The 27,467-nt window shown below is 35.0% G+C and overlaps 1 long non-coding RNA gene across 1 annotated transcript in view; it reads right to left on the reverse strand.

Annotated features, from left to right (window-relative positions):
* Positions 1-23,353, reverse strand: part of LOC140699149 (uncharacterized) — a 259,144-nt gene extending 235,791 nt beyond the window's left edge. Inside the window, exon 1 of the long non-coding RNA XR_012077150.1 lies at positions 23,269-23,353. This is a non-coding gene — a long non-coding RNA (uncharacterized lncRNA). The remainder of the gene's footprint in view (positions 1-23,268) is intronic.
* Between the last annotated feature and the right edge of the window lie 4,114 nt (positions 23,354-27,467).

A 27,467-nucleotide genomic window follows, 5' to 3' on the forward strand; every position in this document is an offset into this window, starting at 1 on the left:
TTGTCTTATGTTTAAGTCTTTAATCCATTTTGAGTTGATTTTTGTGTATGGTGTAAGGGTGTGTTCTAGCTTCATTGTTTTACATGCTGCTGTCCAGTTTTCCCAACACCATTTGCTGAAGAGACTGTCTTTATTCCATTGTATATTCTTGCCTCCTTTGTCGAAGATTAGTTGACCAAAGGTTTGTGGGTTCATTTCTGGGCTCTCTATTCTGTTCCATTGGTCCATATGTCTGTTTTGGTACCAATACCATGCTGTCTTGATGACTGTAGCTCTATAGTATTGTCTGAAGTCTGGGAGAGTTATTCCTCCAGCCTCTTTCTTTCTCTTCAGTAATGTTTTGGCAATTCTAGGTCTTTGATGGTTCCATATAAATTTTATTATCATTTGTTCTAGTTCTGTGAAATATGTCCTGGGTAATTGGATAGGGATTGCATTAAATCTGTAGATTGCCTTGGGCAGTGTGACCATTTTAACAATATTGATTCTTCTAATCCAAGAGCATGGAATATCTTTCCATTTTTTAAAGTCTTCTTTAATTTCCTTCATCAATGGTTTATAGTTTTCTGTATATAATTCTTTCACCTCCTTGGTTAGATTTATTCCCAGATATTTTATTACTTTGGGTGCTATTTTAAAGGGGATTGTTTCTTTACTTTCTTTTTCTGTTGATTTATCGTTAGTGTAAAGAAATGCAACTGATTTTTGAACATTAATTTTGTAACCTGCTACCTTGCTGAATTCTTCGATCAGCTCTAGTAGCTTTTGTGTGGACCTTTTAGGGTTTTCTATATATAGTAACATGTTGTCAGCATATAATGACATTTTTACCTCTTCTTTTCCAATTTGGATCCCTTTTATTTCTTTCTCTTGACTGATTGCTGTGGCTAGGACTTCCAGGACTATGTTGAATAGGAGTGGTGATAGTGGGCATCCTTGTCTTGTCCCAGATTTTAGTGGGAAGCTTTTGAGTTTTTCACCGTTGAGTACTATGCTGGCTGTAGGTTTGTCATATATAGCTTTTATTATGTTGAGATATGTTCCCTCTATACCCACTTTGGCGAGAGTTTTTATCATAAATGGGTGTTGAATTTTATCAAATGCTTTTTCTGCATCGATTGAGATGATCATGTGGTTTTTGTCCTTTCTCTTGTTGATGTGATGTATTTCATTGATTGATTTGCATATGTTGAACCAGCCTTGTGTCCCTGGGATGAACCCCACTTGGTCATGATGTATAATCTTTTTTGTGTGTTGTTGGATTCTATTTGCTAAAATTTTGGTGAGGATTTTGGCGTCTATGTTCATCAGTGATATTGGCCTATAATTCTTTTTGTAGTGTCTTTGCCTGGTTTTGGTATCAGGGTGATTGTGGCTTCATAGAATGAGTTTGGGAGTATTCCCTCCTTTTCAATCGTCTGGAAGAGTTTGAGAAGGACTGGTATGAGTTCTTCTTTGTATGTTTGGTAGAATTCCCCAGTGAAGCCGTCTGGTCCTGGACTTTTATTTGTAGGGAGGTTTTTAATTGCTATTTCTATTTCCTTTCTAGTGATCGGATTGTTCAAGTGTGAACCTTTTTTGAACTGTAGTTCATCATAGTTTGAATCTTATCACTCTGCCACACTCTGCTTCACTTGTATATCTCCTTGGATCTAGGGTAAGCACCTAGATTTTTCTGTAGTTATGAAGTGGTGTGATTAAAAACCTCTGCCATAAAGGAACTCCTTACACTGGTTACATATCAGATTTTTTTTGTGGGAGTTTGAATGGGAGAAATACAGAGAAACTCAGCGGACAGGTGTATGATGTAGAATAATGAGATAATAATGAGATGTGTTTCTGGAAACTTGACAAGCACTTTAATATTTCTTTGACTCCATTTATATTTAAATGTTGGTGTTTTCCATAAGCATTGTCCTTTACTCCTTATTCTGCTCGATCTATATGCTCTCTATAGATGAACTCACTTAATTCCATTTGAATTTAATTATCAGTTATAGTCTCATGATCACCAAATTTATCTCACATTCGATTTCTCCCATTTACCTACTACCAGATGGACATCTCCACTGGAAGTTCCACACTCACATCAATATGTCCCAGTTAATTCTAATCTTTATTATGCTATTCTATATCTTATTTTCATGGAAAACATAGGCATTCATTCAAAGGCTTAAGCAAAATCCATTCATCTCCCTTATAGCTACCGTCCCTACTCTCCCACTCCAAATACAGTGTCCAGTCTGAACTGGTCCATCTCATTGATACATTTTTTATATGCCATGGTTTTTCATACAATTTATCAGCCAAACTAAAATACATTTAAGAGCAAAAGAGGATGCTAATCGGGCAAAACACTGAAAAAATAAATGTGTCACATGTGATCTTTTATGGTCTTTGTATTAGTTGAGGTTTACCAAACAACAACAACAACAACAGAAAACACAGAACCAGTAAGAATCAACAGGATGTGAGTATATTTGTGTACAGGTATGTGTGTATATATATGTGTGTGTGTGTGTGTGTATATATACACACAGAGAGAGAGAGAGAGAGAGAGGGAGCAAGAGGGAGTCAAAGAGGTAGTATTTTCAAATTGTGTAACTAAATGAAAATATTTGTAAATGTATTCATTATCGTAGTTTTAATTCAGATTCCATGACTAAGTATTGCCTTGCAGAAAATCACAAAATATACTATTGCTTTTACCATTCACTGAGAGGAGGGCTTTGGCTCTCTGTTTTTTTATTCCCTTCATTCTATTTCCTTATTTACAAGAAATGGGGCTAATGTTTCCACTGGGAAAAATAACAAATGATACACAAATTTTTGATTATTTTTAGAATAACATTTACAGAAGTTTTACAGATAGTGATTTGTAGAAGAAATTGAAGATGATTACAGTTTGAAATACAATAGACACATTTAAATTCCAAAGAGATTCCATCCTATTTCATTAAAAGTATTGAAAATTAATGGTCCAAGTACAGTAAAAACTCAATTAACTGATCTCTGACTTGCCTAGAATTTTAATTAGCCAGTTTCCCTTCAGATTTTATTTCTAGAAGTTAATGATAAATAAAAGGGGGGAAATCCCACACTGATATATCCTTGAACAAGACCTTTAATCATGCTATCTTCCCAAACATCTTCAGTTGGTCTCCTTGACTTCCAATTTCTTTTTCTCAATAACCTTGCACTTTTCTAATTCACACATGCAACTGAAGTTATCTTGTGAAATGCAAATCTCCTCCATGCCCACTCTGGGTTAAATGTTTGAAGGCTACTCTATCTTCTTAGATTCAAGATGTAAGTCCTTGAAATAATCTACAGCCCCTTCATGGCCAGCATCTCCCCTTCTGCTGCATCATTACATTGTATCTTGCTTTCTTCTCTCACTGCACTGGCTCTCTAGCATCCCTGTAATATATTCATGCTCACTCTTGCCAAAGAGTGTCAGGGAATTTCCTTCTTCCCCTTAGCCTAGACAACGCCTAGACATTGCATACAAATGGAACAAATTTTATTATGTGAGTAGATTCCAGCTTAATCTGTACTTCCTTACGGAAACTTTCTCTGCCATCTTTCACTCAGTTAAACTCTACATTATCTGCTCTTTTAATACATATTTCTCTCAAAAATAATTATAATAGTAGCAATTTAACATTCTGTGATTATTTTATTAATATATCGATTTCCCATTTATAACTCCCCCACCCAAGGTACCCAAATGCATTTTTGTTCAGGATTTAACACAGTAGCTGGTACATCATAAGAGTTCAATAAAAATTAGTTGAATGAATACATGTACAGATTTCTAATATAGAGAAATAGTCTCCAGAAAAATATTTATATTCTCGTTGTGAGGTGTTCTGAATTTCAGATACTTTAATAGTGCTATTTGACAGGAAGCCATTCATGATTCACTTATCCATATGTATTTATGGGACCACCTTTCATATACTGTTGACACCTACAATGCAGAACTCTCCCTTCTATCAAGTTAGATAACATTTGGTAGAAAAGGAAAAAAAGGTGACACATAAGAAGTCTATGGTTATATAATGTGTGAGTCGTAAAAAGGACCTAGAAATGGATTACTTTTCTAGAGAAGGTTGGTAGGCCTCAACAAAGAGAGTACAAAGAAACACAGTGGTGGGTGAAGTCAAGGGAAATGGTGGCAACAGGTAATGATGAAAGGAATGAGGATGAAACATGAAGGTGTGACCCTGAAACAATGAATCAAACACCACCAGCTGAAGCCCACCCACATGTCACACACACATCTGGACTTTGTAAGACTTTGAAACAACTTCCTTCGCACTTTTGGGTAGACCCCTGAGAACTTCACTGAGGACCTTTTTGAACTGGTTTGTGTAAATCAGGTGAAATACTATCTAGAACAGATAATGACCTCTACATGGCATCACTGATGGCCATCAGCTGTACAGTTTCTGAGGATGAAGGTATAACAAGGAATATCTACTCATGCAGGGAAACCTAGATATAAAATCATAGAAACAAGATAAATTTGGCCATGTGACTTCTCTCAAGCCTTATAAAAAATAGCTCTGTAGGCTATAAATAATTTGTGCACTCACAGATACAAGTTTACACACATGAATAAACGTATACATGTATATATATTCACACATACAACACATACACATATACCTAGATATAGATGGAGAAATAAATATAAATACATATTCATAGAAAAACACAACAAATGAGCCTTGATAAAATTTAATCAATCTGAAGAAAATTTTGTGATATATGCCATGTATATAACTCAATGTGGTTTTTGATGAGACCATTTAAATTGATTGCTTAATTTCCTATTCTTTAGCATTACTTTTCATTGAATAGAAGCATGGGTTAAAGCTAAAAAATAAAGTTTTGACATAATTTTTCCAACTTTCTTAAGGTTATGACTTTCTGAATTACATAGTTTAAATCTGAATACTAAGAAATTTGTAATTAGATATTTTAAAAACTATGTATTTACTTGCAAGCCTAGTATATTTTGTTCTGATGAACAATAATTACTAGTTTGAGAGCTAGATTAATATATTTGAAGTTTCAGAGCTGTGAGAGACTTTTGTGACCATTTGTTCATTCATTTGTTCACTCAAGTAATATTTATGGATTGTCAGTCCTATGGCTGATAAAAATAGGTAAAATATTATATTTTTAAGGAGTATCTACATCTCAATCAAAATGTTCTAAATTGCTCACAGGATCATGACAAATACTTTGAGAGTTAAGTCTCAGATAGTTCAGAACAGGGAGTGTCTGCATCTAACAGGGATGATCAGAAATGTTTCACTGAGTTAACAATTAGCTTAGCCTTAACGTTGGACATGATTAGTGAATGCAAAAATGGCTCACCGATAGACTTTTTAAAAAAATGGAAGTAGTTTTTTTCAAATATAATAATTTGTTAGGCCCTAAAAATAATACTGATAAATGTAGTTGGAACAGAAGTGGATGGTTGAGAACCATGACTAAAAGCTATATCCTCTAAGTTACTTCCAGAAAATCCATATTTTCTCATCTACAACACTGCATTTGCATTTCAGGACACTGAGGCTAAGCATGTTAACTTTTGATCATGTAATCAGTTAAGAGTTGACAGCTACTTCACAGCAAAAAAAAAAAAATGGGGGTGGGAGTGGGTAGAACTCAGATTTTCTGACTGGTATTTAGAATGGAAGATATAGAAAAACAAAAGCAGATTTTGGCAACAGACATTGGCATGACTCCAAACTGTTACTTATTGTATGATCTAAGACATCATACTTAACATCTAAGAACTCAGTATATTTATCTGATAAATCAAAAATAATGTCCAGCACTGTTTGAAAGTGTCTTGGAACATAGTAAGAGTCCCAAAATTGTTGTAAATGGCCCCTGAATTTATAAAACCTCTACTTCCATAAATAAACAGTAACACCATTAAGTTTTTCTTAAATAAAGGAGGGCATTATATATTAATTAATAAACACATATTTTCCCATATAACATAAGTTCAATTTGGCAAGGAGACAAAACTCTTCACCACAGATGATTTTGTGTTATCATTTGAATATTGTGTTAAATCTTGTCATTTTTTTAAAAAAAGAAATTGATTTAAGACTGAGGAGAGCTGAAACTAACAACAGTACCATTGGGAGCTGGCTTGGAATCATTAGTTAGGCTGAAAGCAGTGATTTCCTAGATTTAAATACTAACAGATGTAAAACTGGCCATATGTTCAATTAAAGAAATTATATGAAATTCCGGAAAACGATTTGAAAGAGACTCTCTCAAAGTAATGTGAAGTGATAGAAAAATGAAGAAATTTGTAAAAGTATGTGAAAAATAATGATCATAAAAAAGTAAATTATGTTCTCCAAATGCAAATAAAGGTACTCAATTGTACAGAATGACGGTTCAAGAGAGCACTATACAGATTTCTCTACATAAGAAAAAATAAGTTTTCGTATTTATCTTGACAAATTTTCTAAAATATAATAAGATTCTATCAAATCTCTCCTTAAAATTCTCCTAAAAATATTATTTTCCATCCTTACAAGAAATAATAAGAATATTTATCTACCAATATTAACATCCACGGTTTTGCTCTATGAAATACTGCTTTAAAAAAGAAAGAACTAAAATTTGAAAAGATAGATTAATTCATAAAATTAAGTAGGTATTTGAATATCTTACTTAATCTTATATAAATTGCTATCTTGGATTAAACCCACTTACTCACCCACACACACACAGATATACACACTTGCACATGCATCTCCATGTACATCTACACTTATAGGTGTTTCTTGCTCAGTTTTTATAATTTTAATATTTATACATATGCCCAAGAAATATTTAGGTATGGAAGTGGAAGATGTCTTCTTTACCTCCCCAATTATCATAATTAATACGAAATAATTTGGTTCCCCTAAAATATGTTATCATGGCAAATGATCTAATGGAGCTAGAAAAGGAATACACCTTGAACTTTGTATTATATTTGCTGAATTGGGACCAACAGAAGACAACCCATGAAGACAACTTGAGTGATTTTTCATTTTGAGAAAGAATTTATTTTGAACAGCTGTTGATCCATGATTTTAGTCAGATGCTCTACTGCCTGAAGAGATAGATGATTAAAAGTTTTGAGATATACATAGAATTAGTTCACCTTCAACAAGGCTGAACAAATCTTGTAGTATAACGACTTTAGTCAATCTTTTACCTGTCACTTATATGAAATACAATGATTTCTTGGTGAGGGTACAGCTGAGGAAGAGTATCTCTTCACCATTATGTCTTTACACTTGATGGAACAGAGATAGAAAAAAGTCAAAACAACTCAAAACAAAACAAAACTCTAGCCTGGGACTCAGAAATTTTTGATAGTCTGGCAGTGTTTCTTAATATTCCTTGGGCTAAGTTTATCTCTCACTACAAGGATTGAAGAACTCCTCAACCCTACTTTAGGAACCCGACAATGGAATCATGTGAGTTAATATGTGGGGACATTTTGAAGACTATAAAGTATCATACAAATGCACTTAATATGTCTAAGTAAGAGATGATAATCCTATTCTATTCAGCACACAATAGGCTACTCCAAGAGAATTGCTGTTTCAAGAGGTATGTAGACTAAAGTGTATTCTGAGGTCAAAAACTTGAGGTAGAGAGGATCTGCTTTCCAAGTCACAAGATACAGAAGATTTAACGTGTTTAGTGAAGGAGGTTAGAAAGGTTTATGATAGTTGACTGTAGAGACAGAGACAGACTAAGTGGTAAGTACAGGAAAGAGTTTTTTCCAAATGAAAATGAGTATACTCAAATAGCCTTATCTAAAAGTTGAAACAACTGTTTTAACAAGTGGTGATTTACTGACATACTTGGAGATGAAGCAGAGGCTAAATTGTCACCTGATGACATCTCAAATGGGTAATCATATTGTACGGCTGCTTTTTGTCTCTGCCGTTCTGATTTTGAAAGGTTGTTATGAAGACCATTATTATCACTGCATTGTTCACTATTTTGATTATTCATGCTGTATAACAAACCATCCTAAAACTCAGTGGTCTAATACAATAATTTCTTCTCACAATTCTGTCAGTTGGTTGGAAGAATTCCAGCTTATCACAGTATCATTCAAAGTTCTGGGAAGGCTGGAAGGTGAAGAAATGCTACACACATAGCTGACACTGGTGGTGGTCAGCAGCTGGGAGGTCCGCTGAGGCTCAGTATACCTTCATGGGTGCCTTTCCACATGATGGCTTGTGATTCCTTACACAGTCTGAGGGTTCAGTTTAAAGAAAGCATGTTCCAATAGGCCAAAGTGGAAGTACAGATCTCTTAAAACTGAGACACCAGAGCTATACAGCATTACTTATAGAACATTCTATGTAATTTGAGGCCCAAATTCAGTGTGAAAGGAAAATACACAAGGGCTTAAATGCTTGGAGTGAGATCATTGAAAATTATCTTGGAGAGTGGTTCCTACAGTCCTGGTATTAATTGTTAAGGGAAAGAGAATGTAGTAACAGTCATAATTTTAAACAGAAATTTTGGAAGGAAGGAAAGGAGCCTACAAATTACTGAAATTAATTAAAAGATTGAAAGGTAAGTTAAAACATGGATATCAGAGCTCCCTTGTGCTAACATCTAGATTTTAGTCAAATAGAGGATGTGAGTGAAAGCAGTTTAGTCCAATAATAACAATTAGTGAGTATTTATTAGGTGACAAATATGGGACTGATTATTGAGGAGACAAGATGTGCTAGCTGGAATGACTGATCCTGACTGCCAAAGGAAAATTGGACTGGTGCTGTACAACAGAGGTAAGGAAGACTATATATGGGATACAAGAGCTCTCATAGGTCATGTCTTAGTATTACCATTCCCTGTGGTTAAAGTCAATGGAAAATTACAACAGTCCAACTCAGGCAGAACTATTAATGGCTTACACCTCTCAGGAATAAAGGCTTGGGTCACTCTACCAGGTAAAGAGCCACAACCAGCTTGAGTTATTTCCTGAAGGCAAAGGGAATTCAGAATGGTTAGTGGAAGGAAGTAGTTATGAATACCACCCATGACCTTCTTTCTGACTAGTTATGCAAATGAGCACTGTAACTGTCATGAGTATTTCCTTTTTATTTTGTTTTAAGTACATTTTGTGTGGAGAATGTATACATTTGTTTTCTTCCCTCTCATATCCCTTTATCATATACAATAAGATGCATTGAATTTATATCATAGTATTCAAGTATTTGTATCTTTACATGAGAGTATTTAAATTACAGATATCAAGAAGAATATATAACAACCCAGGACTTTGCATTCTTCTCTAGTGAAGGGTTATTATGTTTTCAGTTGTACATGTAATAGTTGTATTATGTTAGGTGGAGGTGTGACATTGTTATTATTTTTATTTGGCAATTAAGTATGATTTAAGGAGATGTATATGGGTGCCATTTTAAGAATCAATAGACTTATGATAGCTAATTTTATTGTATCAACCTGGAAGGTGTTTTTTGATGAGATAAACATTAAATCAATAAACTTTGGGTAAAGCAGATTGTTCTCCTCACCTAATTAGTCAAAAGTCTGAATAGAAATAAGTAAGTAAATAAAAAAGACTGATTTTTCTGAGCAGGAAGGAATTCTCCAGCTGACTAACTTCAGACTTCATCTGCATTATCAGCAACCTGGGTCTTCAGGTTTCTGGGCTTTGGCCTGGAGTTGCACCTTATGCTCTTCTGGGTCTCAAGCTCATCAGTGTCTACTGCCGATTTTGAAGTAGCCAGCCTCCATGATTATGTGAGCCAATTCCTTGTATCGCTTTCTGTATGCACACATCCTATTGGTTCTATTCATCTAAAGAACACTGAGTAACATAGAAGCATAGGCTTTTTAAATTTTTTTAGTTTATTCACCAAATAAGACAAAAAAGAGATGCTGGAGCAAGTGCCAGGCTTGGACCATAACTATATGTTGGATTATAATTCTTGCCAACTCTCTGATGAACCTATTTACAGTATCACTGCCTCACTCACTAAAGCCCAAGAATATATTTTTCATTCCAAAATGCAATAAATCTGCTTCTTCAAATTCTCAAGGTGATTTTTGAAAACTGTGGATAAAAATGGAAGCGTAAAAGGATAAGAAGCCTCACTGGAACGTTATTCTGATGGATTGTTTCAGAAAGAATAAGGAGTGAGAATTTGATTGCTCATTTCTGGAGGAGAGGTCTCTACATATTGAGGCACTTCTTGCCAAATGTTGGCCTAATTAAGCCCGAGAAAGCCCATTTCTCTGCAGGCCTGGAGCTGCTGGATAAAGACAAGCAGTGCTGCAGCATCATGAGATTTCATTACTATATTGGCAAGATTCCTTTATTAGCAGTAGTTGGGAGGACACCTGGCTAACTGGGGTTTACAGGGTGTATGATTTCTGCAACATTGCAGCTGGAATGTTAAAGAGCATAATACAACTTCTGGAGGAAGATGCTCTGTAGTTGGCCAAGAGCCTTTGTATTTCAGAAGGATGCCAAAATCAACAGCCCTCTTCTTCATGTTTAGAGTGTTCTGCAAAGCAAATGAAGCATGTGAAGTGGTAGAGATGGACTGATTCCTCAAGCTAGTGACAGTGGTTAATAGGATCAGGCCAACAAACTTCCCAGACCAATCTCCATGTATTTCCTAAAATACAAACAAACAAACAGAAAACCCACAAGGTGCATACAGCATGATCACACACTGTAAATAAACCAGGCCAAGAAAAATCCTTTCTCTCTACTCCAGTTCTGAATTAAATGTGGACTAGTGTCAGTCTGAGCCTTGAAACTAGCTTTGTTTGTCTCTCTTTGTAAAACACAATAATAAATTTGCTTCAGCATTCTCTAATCAGAGGACATCACCAGATTGTCTTCTAAATTATTCACTTATTTACAAAGGATTCCATATCTACTGTGCAGATTATCTGAGTCAGTTTCTTATTATTTCAAAAAAAAAACAAACTTAAACTTTGTGGTTAACTAACATTTTTTTTAAAAACCTGAAATTATTTATGATTGTTATTATTCTAGAACAAGTTTTTCCCTACTTATATTAAATCTTAGTAGTTTTCTACATATAACAAGCAATCTTCTAATAATCCTGAGAGCAAATCAGTTGCAATTTCTCAGATCTTCCTCTGTTTTTTCTCTCTTTAACTTATGGTATGTTCTTTTATAATTTTAAACCACAGGGCTTTTTGAAATGTTCATTTTTTATGGGTTACATTGTGTTTGCTACTATATATAGTCCATCAGAGTTATAAAGCAATGGTACTTGGATTTCTCTGTAAAGGGTAACTTTTATCTACATTTCATACATCTACTTCATTTCTTACATATGTTTCCTGTTCCATCATATCCAGAGGTCATTGCTTTTTAACGTCTCCATTCAGTGTAGCTTTTTAAGTTAAACCAGAGGATGAGCATATTACTACTCTACTTAAAAATGAAAATCCTTTCAGTGGGAGCCTAGCCTCCTAAGAGATATCAAGATACTGTGTGCTTATAAAAATAGCATTTCATTCATCTATATACAATTATTTTTACTGTGTCCTATATCTACAATTTTAAGAGAAATAACTCATAATAAATACAATCCCTTATCATGATAAAAGATTGTTTTAAAAAAAAAAACCTTTGCTAGCTACTGAGTTACTTCTGAAGTGACCTTATGACATTTTATCTTTCTCCTTCAATATTCTTACTTACTCATCAATCACTGTTTTCTTTCTGCTCAATGTCAGTGAGAAAAGGAGTGATGCAGTCACAAATAATGAATCATGAACAAGTTTTTGCCATTTATACCATAAATATGACAGTGCAGTGACTGCAGACAATGTTATTTCCGGTCTGCATTCCTGGACACGGAGGTCAGTAAAATTGCTGCTAGTCATAAAGCATGGACATGAGACATACTTGTGTGCAGTGAATCTTCTGACTGGAGAATGAATTACTTTTTCAGGGTGAGAAAAATCAACACATCCACAACCTTTTGGGAGAAATTTGATTCTACTGTATTTTGAGTTCGTTCCTTACACGTCCTCTTCATGACTTCCTATTTGCCCCTAAGATTTGGTCTAGTTACTTTTTTCGCCACTACTAAATAAAGCTTTGTCTGGACTTTTCTACTTCCTCGATTGATAGTAAGTCTCCTAGTCAACCTCACCTCTTTGGCCACTCTCAGAAGCAAGCATAGCCCACAACATATTTTAATTGTTTTAAGTCTTGTACTGCTATGTATTATAAGAAAATAGCCAGTGGTTGTGACAAAGAGTCTCCTCTTGATCAAACTCTACTCAGACTCCTCTGAACTCTCTCCTCAACTAGGCCCTATATTTTAAGCTGTTTGTCTCTGAGTTGTCCAGTTTTAGCAAAACTCCTGCTAAGTCAATTTATCGATAACTAACATCATCGATAACTAATCCTCCTCAGATACTGATTGGGTATCAGCCTTCACCATCCCCTAGGTAACGTATGATTACCCTAGCCTGCTTTTAGGAAAAATCTTGTGAGCCAGCAGGCCCCCACCTCTGTCCCCAGTCCCACCGTTACATACCACTGCAGTTTCTGCTAAGCAATTTTCTAACTACTGGTCTCCATCCTAGTCCTTGAATACAAATTCTCACTTTTTCTTGTTGTATCTGAAGTGGAGCACAATCTCTCTTCCTCACTGCAAAATTCCACTGCAGTGGTTCCCTAAACTTATTCTAACGGTCCTCCTGAGTAAAGTTTGCCTTACCACCTTTAACATGTGTCATGAATAACTTTAACAGTTAGAATAATATTTTTGCTTTAATAGGATGAACACTGAAAAATCATTATAAAAATCTTTGAGTCTCAAATATCAGCTTTCCCCCAAATTTTCAGTCTTTTCTCTCATTCCCTTTGTAAAGCTTCTTCGATATCTATATTGAGTCTAAAAATACAGAAATACCTAGTGAAAAAAATTTTTTGAGCTATGCACTTCTTTAAGCCACATGTTTCATATTTCTCCTTTTACACTTTTAATTACCCTGGACAGCAAGAAAGAGTAGGCACTTAGCATGTTTTATGCACCCCAAGGTCAAATGGAGTTTATTCATTTATTCTTTTATTCTTGGTTCCCTTGGCGCATGCTATTCTATTTGACAAATAAATATTCTGGTTATCCCTCCTTTGCCCCCACCCTTTCTCACTAGCAGGATATTGCAGGGGTGTAAGGAGAACCTCACCCCTTCACAAGCCACAGTTTTTCTGATCCCATTCAATCACTGATAGCTTCTGTCTGGGGCTTCTCCCATGGCTCCAGAAACATGGGTTTTGGATGGTACCTTCACCCTGCCATGTCAGGACAGAAGATGGCAAGGACTATGTGCTTTATCATTACCCTATTGATTCTTTTAACCCTTGCCTTAAATTAGTTTCAGTTAAATTCTTTTGAATGTGCCATCTGTTTCAGAATAGAATAACACTGAAATATCTGGTATGCTCCTTCCTTTGCCCAATCTGGCCCTCTTCATATAATTAAATCCTCTTTTTAGTTTGATTTTAGCCCAGTCATTACTTTTTCAGGAAAGTTTTGTCTCATCTCTCAGACTAAAAATTTTCACTACTAATGCTCCTATGAAACACTCTAACTTTTCTTGTAAAGTTAAAATATTATATTCCTTTTGATAATTATGTTATTGTCTACCTCACTTAACCGTATTCGCTATGAGAGGGGGGTCCAGGTCTCCCTGGCTCAATCATTATACTCGCAGGGTCTACCCATGCCTTCAGGCAGATTGTGGGTACTTAATAAACAATTTGAAAGGAAACTGAATAAGCAAATAAATTGCTATTCTGATTCAAGTTAACACGTGCTGTTTTCTCTCATATCAGCAACTCCCCAGGCATTTTCTTTCTTTTTGAATTAGTCAACTTGGGCCATTTGCTGACTTCTCTCCATTATGTTTCAGCAAAAGATATTTCTCAAAATAAAATAAAATTATTTTGAGGGAAAAAATAGGTTGTTTAGGCTAGCAAAGAAATCTTTAAAAAGATAACTGTACTCACTTGACTGTGGTAGTTTTACTGACCAAAATATTTCTCATATAAGCATCATTACTTAGAGTGGCTAAAGGCAAGTCTAGAAAAGCCTCAAGAAATTTCTGCCACGGAGACTGATGCAGCTTCCAGATCACTTGACCTTTCCAGATGCTTGTAAAGGTCAGGATGCAATTCCCTTGCAGCTCAGACTTAGCTTAGCTCTACCTAAAGTTTTGTCTCTGATATTTGAAATTAGCTAGAATGCTTTCTTCTTTTCCTTTTCCTTTTTCTAATAAGAGGAGCCTGTTTTTGTCCTGGCCACCCTGATAAAATTTTAAAATCCAGTAAATTTCTGAATAGGTATTTACATTCACAGCAAACACAGAAAATTCCCAGTGAGAGAAATGCTTGGTAGTATCAACAAGTTGCAAATGATTACCAATATTGCATCACTTATTAGCATAATTAAAATCACAGTCCTTATCTTGTATCTTATGTCCTCTTCAGTTTCTAAAACACCATTCCTAAATCATTTTTACACCAAAAATAGTGATGCAATATTATAATGTATTTAATAATTATATATTAACATTAAAATGCTATATATTTTAAAGATGGTAGCTCTGATTTCTAATGCCAATTTTTATCTTTTCTCAGAGGAAATATTGACTAAACAACAAAGTTTTAAAAATTAACTTACACACCATCAGCAACAATAGTTGCATATGACTCATCTCTATATACTCGAACATATATTCACATTTTTTAAAAATAAAAATAACAATAGCTAGAGCTTATTATGTGTTGGTCATTTTCCATGAATTGAGGCAGGTACTTTACATGTTCACTCTCTGCTTGTCATTTAAAAAAACAATGAGTTTATCTCCACTTTATAGATGGAGGAGTAGAGCTTAGAAAACTAAACAATTTGTCTGAAATTGAAATATAGGTTTTCCTCAATCTACAGCTTCTTTCTGAGGCTGCCTGAGAAGAGTCTGAATAGCAGAACAAGAAGGTGACTAGACAGTGTGGAGGCTAAACAGGATCTGTAGGTTACAGGCCTGTGTTTCAATCACATCTCTATCAATACTTTCTAATGTGTCCTTGATAAATTGCTTAACTTCCCTGAATCTCAGATTCTTTTGTGGTGAAGTAGGCACAACATCTTTTTTTTCATAGATTGCAAGGAAAACAAAACATAAAAAAAGAGAAAACGTACTTGATACATAGTAAGCTCCCAATATGCTAGTTATCTTTACTGTTATTATTTTGTATTTCTTTCCCCAAGCCATGCCATTGAGCTATTAAAAACAGCTGCTGTTCAAATATCAGAAGTTTCCCCCATAAGATGTCTTGGCTTTATACTAGATGGCATAAGCACATTGCAACCCATTTCTCCTGTTGATTACACTAAAATCTCTGGACAAAATATATAAAGCAACTATCTGAAGGCTCTGAAAAGTAGGGGGGGAAAAAGCTAATGAGCAAAAGAATTTTGGAGAGGGAAAAATATGAAAAAGCAACTTTTACAGGGGTGAGTTTTCCATTTTCTCTCTTTTTTTTTCCTTTCAACTTTTCGCACAATGGTTGGCCCAGTCATGGAATTAAACAGCAGTGGTGGTGCCAAAGGCTAAAAACTTAAGGAAGCCTTTTTGTTCTGGCCAGATTCAGATAAATACCATTAGAAATACTCTGTTAATAGTATATAATTCATATACACAAAAGATACTGTTTTAATTCATTTATTAACTTTGGGATTCATTAGGTTAACACAGTTCATAACTATTTTTGGTTCCTGTTGATTTGCTTATTTTGAAGCAATTGACTAAAGTATGTGTAGAATTATTGGAGTGTGCAACTGCCCTGTAAAGGAATATCCCACTGTTTGAAAGCCACCAAAAGAAATATTATCATTGTCATAAAATATGACTTCTTATTATATAACAGGTTTCGGTCTAAGCACTTCAGAAAATTTAACTCACTGAATTTATACAAAAGGAACAAGTTATTATTTTCCCCAATTTACAGAAAATGAAACAGAGACATAGAGAAGTTAACTGCTCAGTGGTAATTATATGGTGAAGCCAAGATTCAGAACAAAGCATCTGGAATCCAGAGTTCCTGATCTTATCTACTATACCAGACTGACTTAGGACAAGCCTGAGAGGAAGTCCAGTGCAGTTAAAATGCATTTTCTCTGCCTAACCAACGTCAGTGTGAGCTCAGACACATTAAGTGACCACTTTCAGCCAAGTTTCATTTTCTATAAAATGTGAAACTAAACTGCAGCAAAATTGATGAATTTTACAGCTATTTCTTTTACTTCTATATGATTCTATTTACTGTGTATTGAAAGTTCCTTATGAGCAGTTCATGCTATATAGACCTTATTCACTTTATCTTGCAAATGAGTTGTTAAACACTTAGTAAATATTTATTTTCTTAAAACCACGATGAAGTCTATGGGAAGTACACAGGAATCTTGATGGTCTTCACTTATCTAATGATGAAATTTGTGATTGATCAGGTGGAATAAGAAAACAGATCTGACTCCCCCTAAGTACTATCCTCGCCACTGTTCTATCAACCATGATTGGAGAAACTCCTATTATATTTTGCTATACATATGTATACACAAATACTGAAAACACACACGCATACAAACATAAATATAGAAAACTATAAAAGACATATAAAATTAAATCATTTTATGGAAGATACCTGTAGTTAAGGGAATTATATCAATAGAAATATTTATTTTTCTGATGGTGCACCTTAGGAGTCTTTTCAGGGACAGACCAACTACCAAACAAGAGTGGCTTTAATAGAAGTAGAGTTTAATAAAAGTTTCACTTAATGTAGAGAGTAGTTTATTAGTCATTAAATCATGTCAGTCATGGAAGTATGAATAAATAAAATCAATCTCAACTTTGTACAAATTAGAAAAAGGTGCTCTTTTGGTAAAATGACTTCAGAACATGTTACACGGATTAGCAAACAGAAGGTGGTTGACATTTTATTCCCTAAGCCCTCCAGGCCAAGCACTTTTGTGCAGGGCAAATACTGTACAACTGTATTTGACAGCCTTAGTCAATATTAAAGACCAGGCTGGTTACTTTGTCCCCAGTATCAAAAGTTGGTTTCTTTTAAATATAAATTCAGAAGTGAATGGAGTAGGAGCAAATGGGTATTCATCTGTGATTTTAATTGATAGGGGCCAATTTCTGTGATACATAGGTGGCATGGCAAAGTTCGGTTAGGACTTAGCAATATCCTGAAAGAAGTCAAAGTCAAGCAGGGCCGAGACCTAAATCATTTGCTAACATCTGAGAAGAATTATAGAATGTCAGAGAAGGAAAATTTCTTAGAGATACTCATATGCACTTCTTTGTTAAATAGTACATGAAGGAAATTAAATCTAAATATGTTTGGAGACTTTCCTAAGACCAGTGATGCCACAAAGACCTTGCAAATGACGGACCCACGTCTCAGTGTATTGTAGTGAATATATAGGAGATAAAAACTATAGAAGCATGAGTAAATTTAGCATCACAAATCTTTCCCCTTTTGTGTCAGCTGAAGTCATTTTTTTTTTCTGCAAATAAGAGATATTCCAAATGTGACTAATGGCCCCATTCACTGACAGATTCATTCAATAGATATTTAGTAAGTGCTTACCAGTGCATTCATCTTGTTTTTAATGGTATGGACATCACTTTAGGGTATAGGCATCACCACCTAAACACTGGCCATGTTGATTATACAATACAACTCTTAGGCCAACTAAATAAAGAGTATCTATTGAATACACAGGGCTACCATACAGCCTTATTCATCTTATGTTCCTATCCTTGTTTCTCTTTCTTCACAGTACAGCATCACAACTTAGAGCATCCTGTCTCTTACATACCTCATATTCACACTCATCATTTTATGTTCCTCCCTCAGAATCAAAATTGACAACAATTTTTCGGTATCTAGACCCAGGGAAATCCCTGGGTGTCCTTTCTATAACACAATGCCATCTCCTAGAAGTCAGATCTTTGTTTTACAACAATTACATTTTTCTAGTAGCTATGCTAACTTAAAGCATACTTGAAGAGAAACTGTAAGTGGAAAAAGGTACTTTGTCCACAGTGCTCCTCTTTATTCAGGCTTTGTCAAGAGGCTCCTTTCTCTCGGAATACTTTTCATTTCCTATCTTACTTAAATATAAAATAAAATAAAATGACTATGTTTGCGCTGTGGGTGGAAAAACTAATCTTTAGCATATGGTCTCATCACAGATTGCAACAGTGTTATTTCTCAGAATCAACCGAGGCTCGGCAATCAGTCCTTCTATGAGTTTGATTATCTCTAGGGAACCAAGACAAAGCAAATTTTGAAGATTCTATTGGCAAGTAAGCAAAGGTGATAGAATGATCAGAAACTTCAGTTTTCTCAAATTTTAATCCTTAGTCCAAAATTAATCTCTGAGTTACAATATTGTCCTATTCTTTTTACCAGGGTCAGAAAGCTTTGCTGATTAAGTGCTAGACTGACATTCCTGCAAACAGAAAGCATTCCTGTTTTCTCTTGCCTCTGGCATCTTCAAGTGCCTGTCTGTTCTACGTGAGGATATATAGTAATTGATTGCCAGGGAACTACTTACACTCGCACATTATGCCATTTTTAGAGGAACTGACATTTCAAATACATTTATTCAGAAAATAAATCTACTCCTCACATTGTTAACAAATATTAGTTGAAAGTACAGGTTTAAGGAACTACCACACACAAACTTCATGGTGCTATGAAGAAGGATTTATTAAAGTAAATAGAAACTGGTCAGTTCAGATGATTCAGAGCCAGACGGATCAGCAAGACTGTACAAGAAATGTGAAACACCCTAAGTTTCATCAGAAGCCACAGTGGTGGATGATAATGTTGGGGTAAGGGAGGAATACATATATAAACTTCTCTAATCATAACAGTTTCTGTTAAGTTCCAGACATAAGTCATCCTAAATATAACCATAGACCACCTCATCTGGCCCTGATATAGCTTATCAATCTTAGATGTACCTGTATGATATCATATATATCAGAACTGAAAGGTACAGAATACAATCATAGTCAAATTTCCAATATTTAGGCCAATTTCCCAGGTGTCCCCATTTAACTTGTCAGTTTTCTTTCTTTTTTTTTTTTTTTAATTCTGTGCTTTTCAACGTTTTGATAGGAAATCCTGCCTCAGCTAACTTGGTACGGGTTATAATTATGACTTTGTTATGATTAGCAACAAACTAAGCATTTACTGGGCTTCTAGGAGATAAAAGAAGGGACATTATCTTCTTAAGACATATCCTTTCTATGGAAGTTAAAAGGATAATAAAGGGACATTATTACAGCTCTATGGTGTTCATGACATTCTGACAAAAATATTGAAATTTTGTGAGGAGTCACAACAGGTTTGTCAAACACTCAAACACAAGTCATCATATTTATCCATAAATAAATTAAAAGTAAATACAAATAAATGTGTTAGATTTCATGTAGATATTTAGAACATATTATGCACAGCAGATGTAATGTTAAGTCCTGCATAGGCTATAATAATATACATACAGTGTGGTAAAGAAGATAAATTCATAATATGCTATATATCAAAATAGTGAGCAATAAATGTCAAATGACATAGAAGAAGTCCCCTGACATTTCAAAATACAAGATCATATCTACTTGGCAAGAATTAGAGAAATGATACGTTTGAGGAAGACAAATGTGGAGATTGTTCACATACATGACAAGCAACTACTTTTAATCTTCTTTTATTTCTGATATTATTAATTTGTGCTCATTTTTTCTTAGTTGGCATAGCTACAGGCTTATCAATTTCACTGATCTTTTCAAACAATCAGCCTTCGGTTTCACTGGTTTTCTGTATTACTTTTCTGTTTTCAATTTTATTGATTTCTGTTCTATTTTTTTAAGCCTCATTTTCCTCATCTCTAAAAAAAAATAATACATGAAAAGCACTTAGCAGCACCTGGCATGTTAGAAACAATAAATGTTAGTAATTATTGTTACTATCAGGCCTCGTTAAGAAGAACAGAGTGCTCTGAGGTATTTCAAAAATTGTTTTTCCCTCTTCCTCTTGAGAGACGCAGGAAGGGAATTTTCTTGGATATTTACTGTGAGGATCTGGTGGAGCTCTTGAAGGTAAATCTCACAATATTGTGAGGGTCCCCTTATAACTGCATTCCCCTTGGAGTTTTTAACATTTAGAATGGCAGCACTGAGCCTCCAGCCATCAGTTAATTTCAATTAAGATTTTTTTTTTCCTTCCCCCCATGCTGGTTCCCATAGAGGATTCAGCTCTGAAGATCTGCTTTGGTAAGCCATGACTTCCTAGATTTGCCTGCCTGTCTATCCAATCTTGGGGCTAATATTTTTGACCTGGGCCCTCCCCTCTCTTATAGATCCAGGTAAAGTTGTTGACTTTTCAGTCTGTTTAGCTTTTTACTTGTTGTTAGGACAGAGTGGCTACTTCCAAGCTTTTTTATAGGTAAGATTGGAAACCAGAACTCATTACAAGCATTTTTAACTCATTTTTGAGATCATTTCTAAAAAATAGATACTTCTTTCTAAGTATTTCTAATTATATTTTACAAGCAACACAGTTTAATCAAATTTATAACATTTCTTATAGATTTAAACAACTTAGTATTTTACTACCATGACTTTCATTCCTAGTGGCTAGAATCCCTTTATCTGACTCTTAGTCAAATTAATACATACCACCGATTTTGTTTCTTTTCATTGAAGAATTGGTATTTTGGTGGAATGAAGAGTGAGATGAAATCGGTCATAATTTTACTTAAACCTGCTGCATTTAGCTTTTCAAAACCTGTAATCACTTAGACAACAGTGGATTTGCAAATACAAGATGATTAAATTAATGCCATTTTAGATGCTACAGAGTCAAAACACAGGCAATAGCAAACATCATTTGGTGTCCTACTCATAGACAATCTTCATATTTTCCTCAGGATTTTGCTATTTATTCTGCATCAGAGTCTGCCACTCTATGTTTTTTCCATTCACACCTCATTCTGCATTTTTCCTTTCCACTGTGACTGTCACTAAGTGTATCACAACTGTATGAAACTGACATCATTAGACCAAAGGCCAGGGCAACAGTATGGCCTTCCATGTGAAACTGTCATCTCTATAATACATGACACATAGGTAAAAGGTCCGTAGAGTCTTCAAAGTAGATTAAAAAAATAAGACAAGAAAAAGACAACCACAGTAACAGAAATCAATTCTACCTTTCACAAAATACTGCATGTTTATAAATAATTATTAAAGCCATAATAATGATGATATACATAATAATGAGAAGAAAGAGTGGGAAGCTTTTTTTTCTCCCCTTGGGATAGGGTTCTTTAGTTGAAGTAAGAAGGAGAAAAATGAATAAACCTCACAAAGTCAGGAGAGAAAGAGAAAATGGTGCTGACCTTGTCAGGCTGCCTGAGCTGGGGCACAGGCTGGGAAGTATTACGCCTCCCCTCCGACCTAGGAAAAGGGGTAAACTGGGCTCTGGGAGGGAGGATACACAAAAGGCCTTTCTTCTCCCCTCACCCACACCCCCTGCCCAGCCGCAGTGGTCTCAGTGGCCTGAGGGCCCCACAGCTGAGGCAGCTTTTCTACATCAGTGTGCATCCCCCACGGGCAGGAGGCATGACGGACCACTCAGCCTAGGATTCTGGGAGAGGCTGTTCCCAGGAAGCTGGAACTAGTGCCAGGTTCTTTACCAGGGAAAACAAACTAGTTACAAAATGATAAAAAAAAAAGGAGCAAAATCAATCCAATGATTATTAAATTATAAGGGAATGGATTGGTTAAGAGGTAAAATAACCATCCAAAAATTACATGAAAGTCTAAATAGTACAGACAAAGCTGTTAAACCAGATAATTATACTGGCTTTGAATTCTGACCCCAGTTCATAATTATTGGCCCAGGTTAAGAGAATCTGTAATTATTTATAATGCCTTACATTTATATAGCAATTATACTTCACAAACATTTTAATTAAGAAAAGTTATATTCGCATTTTACATGTTAAAAAATAGAAAAAAGAGACAGTTACATTTTGACTTAAGAGTCATACTTAGTGACAGAGGTGGGCTCAGAACTCAGGATGTTGGATTCTCAGCCCAATATCTGTTACAGTGCATCCCATAATAGTATGCCTAATTCTTCTAATTCATCTCCACACATCATGGCCAATCCTTCACTAAACACCCCTATCGGGGAAGCTACTTAGAAAGGATCTGGGTACTTGTAAAGGATCTGGACCCTGCATGTCATCTGTCAAGGAATTCTGGTACCATGCAATCATTCCTTGCTAGTGAGAATTTTGACAGTCTTATTTCTGAGCAGGAAGATTTATATGAAATTGAGTATCGAATAATTTTTTACACCAGTAAATTTTTTATATCCAATAGTTAGAAATGTGGAAAAAGTATTTTCCTATTTTTGACAGATTCTAGGTAGATATAAATTTAAATTGGAGTTCGGAGACTAACATGTATTTATACATGCATAATTGTTTACCTAGTATAAAGTGTGAATATAAATTCAGCTAAACATTCAGGAAGGTATTAAATCATTAGACTCAAAGAGCTTTTTAACTATTCCTCGAACATCTCTCTTTAATGAGTTAGTAAAATATTAAATATCATCATTGCAATTTCTTATTCTTATTCTTACTCATTCAAAAATGAGTAGAACAATTTGTACACACCTGTCTTTGATTTTTCCAACCAAGCTCACACAGACACACAGAAACACACGCACACACACAAACTGAAATTAATGAAACTCTTCCATTAGTTATTTTTAATGAATACTTACTTTTAGCATTAAAAATCATGTTTCCGTTTTAAAACCTTGTTAACTAACTACAGTTTTTAACAAATTACATTTTTCTTTTCTTCATGAGTCAGCTATGGCCACCGAACTATAATTTACTGACAGACGGTTTTCTAAAGACACAAAAGAGATTCAAATTGAGCACAGTAAAGAAAGGGCTCTAAAGTCAGAGCAGGTATAATACGCTGACTGCTCACACCAACACTTCGTACGTACTACAGTTAAAGCTGAGGTAAGGTAGGGGACAAAGGTTTCACAGGGAAGGAGTTACACATTACCTCTCCTCATCCGCGGTTTCACTCCCCTTGGTTTCAGTTACCTGTGGTCAACCGTGGTCTGAAAATATTAGATGGAAAATTCCGGAAATAAGCTGTTCGTTCCTACCTTTTCAAATGCGCGCCATTCTGAGTCGCGCCGTGAAATGCCCTGCAGTCTCGCGCGACTTCGTCCTGCTCCAGAAGCGGGCTGCTCTGCCCAGCATATCCCGCCCTTCCTTTAGTCACAGACTGTTGCTGACGCTGTGCTCACATTCGAGTGACTCTTACAAGGGTCCCAAGCGTGAGAGTAGAGATGCCAGCAATTTGGATACGTCAAAGAGAGGCTGTGAAGTGCTTCGTTTAAATGACAAGATGTACGTTCTCGACTTAAGGAAAGGAAAAAAAAAAAGCTTACGCTGAAGTTGCTCTCATCAACGGTAAGAACAAATCTTCTATCTATGAAATTGTGAGAAAGGAAAAAGAAATTTGTGCTAGCTTCATGGTCATAACTGTCAAACCGAAAAAGTTACGGCCACAGTGCGTCCTGAGTACTTAAGGTAGAAAAGGCATTACATTTGTCCAAGATAATTTGAGAGACAGTGAGAGAGACAGAGACCACATTCACATAAAATTTTTTATAATATATTGTTATAACTGTTCTATTTTATTATTAGTTATTGTTGTTAATTCCTTGCTGGGCCAAATTTGTAAATTAAGCTTTATTATTGGTGTGTATATAAAGGAATAAAACAGTATATACAGGGTTCAGTACAGTCTATGGTTTCAGGCATCCACTGGAGGGTCTTGGAAAGCATCCCCCTCAGATAAGGGGGTCTCCTGTAGTCACATTACGAATTTTAATAGACAGAAGCATACATTGTAAGCAGAATCATTTTAGAAATGAAATGGCTTTAAATTGATCTTTTAGTATGTGGTACTTTTTCAACTATTTAATGTGTATTGTATTAAGGGAATCAGGAAAGAAGCCATCACATATAATTTATCAGTATATAAAAGAGAAATCAAAATGGTTTTGTCTGATAACTTTAGTAGCTTTACAATCTCATATAAAATGTTTACAAATGTCACAAGATTGGAGGTTGCTGACATGGAAGATAAAATATCGTTATTATGCTTTGGAAGGAGTAACTCAAGAGCATGTTAAAAATGCTAGTTTCTCTGAGTCCTAAGAAGTTTTCCAAGCTTCCCAAAGGCTTTTTTGAAATAACAGTGTGACTCATCTCTGTATTTAAAGGACTAACTTCAAATAATATGTTATGACAGTAACTTTTAGATCTAGGAACGTAAGAGATAAGGAGGCAAGCTCCTTACAATATCTAAGATCTATAGCTAAGAAACATGTGGGAATCTATTCTTAACATCCTTATCAGCTGTCTATTGGGCCTTCCAACTTTGAAACTCATACTTCTAAGTAAAACTACATCCCTGATTATTCATTTGTTCAGGGTTATAAAACAGCTTTTACCTAAAGATGACTTCTTGAGCAGTAAATAAATATTTAGAAATTAATGAATATGATTATATAATGATGTACCCTGAATGTCCAAGAGAGGTAACTGAAATTTTTAGAAGAAAGAAAATTTAGAAAAGGTAAATAACTATCTTTTTATAGAAAAAAAGGATTACTATCATTTTGTAAAATTAACAAAATATAATAAAAATTATACTAATGATAGCCACAAAAACATAAAACACATAAAAGTAATCTTTAAAATGCATTCTGAAGCTCTTCCATAGGACGTATTATCCAATGTGACTGGAAACATAAGAGAAACCTAGATGAAATACAATTATGTAGTAATATATTTCTGTTAAGACTCCCTACTGTTTTGATGTCTTTTCACAAATAAATAAAGAATATTTTGAGGGCAACAGGATTTTTTTCCACTTAAACTAGTGGGTCTATGTTGTATTATGTATTTATTTACCTGGTGAAGTCCCTGTGGTGTGTTTGTGGATGTAGGATGTCTCAACTTGTACTTCCAGAAAAGGATCTTCCTCACTGGAGATTAAAGGCTTAGCAGCTCATTTCAAGGTAAATAGAAGGAATTCCCAGGCCAAAACAAGACTTATGTCTGCAAGATAGTCTAGGTTTTGGAGAAATTATAATGACTCAAGACATTTTTTATGCAGGCTCCCTCTTGAAAAGAATGCTTCTATACAAATTCCTAGTCATGTAGATCTGGTCATTAGGAATAAAATGGATACATTTGCATATGGTGACAAGCTGCAAGGGAGTAAATAGTTAAAGCCCTGGTACCTTCCCTTTGGTAGTTCAATATAATAAAAACTCCTCAAGTTGATCAGAAAAGTTTTGATTGCAGTCCAATGGCAAGTGGTCACCAAGGGCCGCTCTCTATGTGAAGATGGACTCTGTTTTAGTGATCCAGACACAATGACAGGGTCCTGGGGCTTTGTGGGAAGATGGTTAGCTCCAGGACTATGTCACACTGAATCTGAAAGTTGCTATGAATTAAGATACCTGAGATGGTCTTGTGCTCTGAGGAAAATGTATGAGCATTCATCTGTGAATTAAATGAGCCAAAACCTTAGAAAATCACTCAGAAGACAAGACTTGTAACATTTTAAAGCCAATTTGGCACCAAAGAGCACATCTTACCACTGTCTGCAGGGCTATCGCTAATGAACTCTAAAGATACCACAAGTTCTATATTGAAATTGCTTTCTATGAAATTAATTAATATGTTTATTTTCAGGGTACTTTTCATGATATTATTTATTTATATTACTCAGTAGCTTCTTCATGAGTTTCTGTGGTATCCATAATAGTTGTATTTCTCCTTGACAATTAATTAGCCTTTATCTTCTGGGACCTTGTAGATTTCCTGGATGACCAACCTTCCCTTTTTGTACTTTGGCCCTTGGAAAATTTATTGCTAAATTTGTAGTCACAAGGCAAATGTTTAGAAGATTGTGGTATATGTTCTTACTTTTTCCTTTTTCTACCTTTAATATATGCTAGTTGGTGGGGTTTGATATACCTTTAGAAGACACATTAAATCCTTCTGGATTTCTGGTTAAACATATTGCCACCCCCTCCTAACATTTACTAAAAATCAAGGTAAAAGAATACAAAGACAGCCTCTTGTCCTTGTGAGTTTATTCTCTGCTATTTAGTGTGATTTTGACAGAACAGAGAGATAAATTCATACACTCAGTTTGCTTTGTTTACACAGAAGTCAGCACAAAGTAAAAAAAATAATAGACTATAACTAACTGATTGAACTTTAATTGCAATAAAGGAATTGTTACATAAAATTGGAAAGCACAATCAGTGGTAGTAATTTTAGTGACAATTTGTCTCCTAGGTGCCAAGTACTCTGCTTTGTATTTTAACAAATCCTCATAGCAACACTGCATATAGGTAGTGATATCGTTTTGATTACTCATGTTTAATTGTTACTACATAAGTCACTTATAAAAAACATTTTTGATATAGAAATTTGTATTAAGGCAAAAACATACAGGACAAAACCCAAAGGTCACTTCAGCTTCTTCATTTCTGTCCTCTTCCCTGAAGATGCTGCCACCCTACAGAGTCACATTAAAGAAACAACCTGTTATTAACTACAGTGGTCCAGATATACATCTTGTTAATTCAGCTTGGTGCTGTTCAAATCATCTCCCCTGAAGTGCCCTTCACCCCTGAAAAAGTGATATTTTAACTCACATCTGTTGACTGAAACTAAAGTTCCCCTAGTGTGAAAAGAATGTTCAAATGGGATGCATTAGCGAATTTTTCTTAGGTAAAATATCTACTATGAGCTGTAGTTCCTTTGTTCATTCGCAGCTTTAACTTTGCTGTTGCAACAGAGACTGACAGAAAATATACACAGCATTTCCTGTGGATTAGACAAAGAGCCGTATTAACATGAGAAAGAGAGAGAACAGAAATGGCCCCTACCAAATGCTCGCACATGATTAAGTATTGCACGTTTGGATAGATGATTGCACATGAAAAATTGGTGCTTGCTTGTCCTGGACTCTGCTTGAGAACATAATTAGCCATTTTGCACTCAGGGTTGTGTTTTTCCACAACTCAGACATTAGTAAATGTATATTTTCCACTTCACAAACTTAATTTAAGTTTCCTGTTTTAGCACCTGCTTTAGAAAACATTTCTCCTCATGTAAACTCCTATTTTGGTAACTTTCTCTTAGTCTTAAAATTACAAGGAC

The sequence above is a fragment of the Vicugna pacos genome, chromosome 11 (genome assembly GCF_048564905.1).
Source record: "Vicugna pacos chromosome 11, VicPac4, whole genome shotgun sequence".
Classification (NCBI taxonomy): Eukaryota; Metazoa; Chordata; class Mammalia; order Artiodactyla; family Camelidae; genus Vicugna; species Vicugna pacos.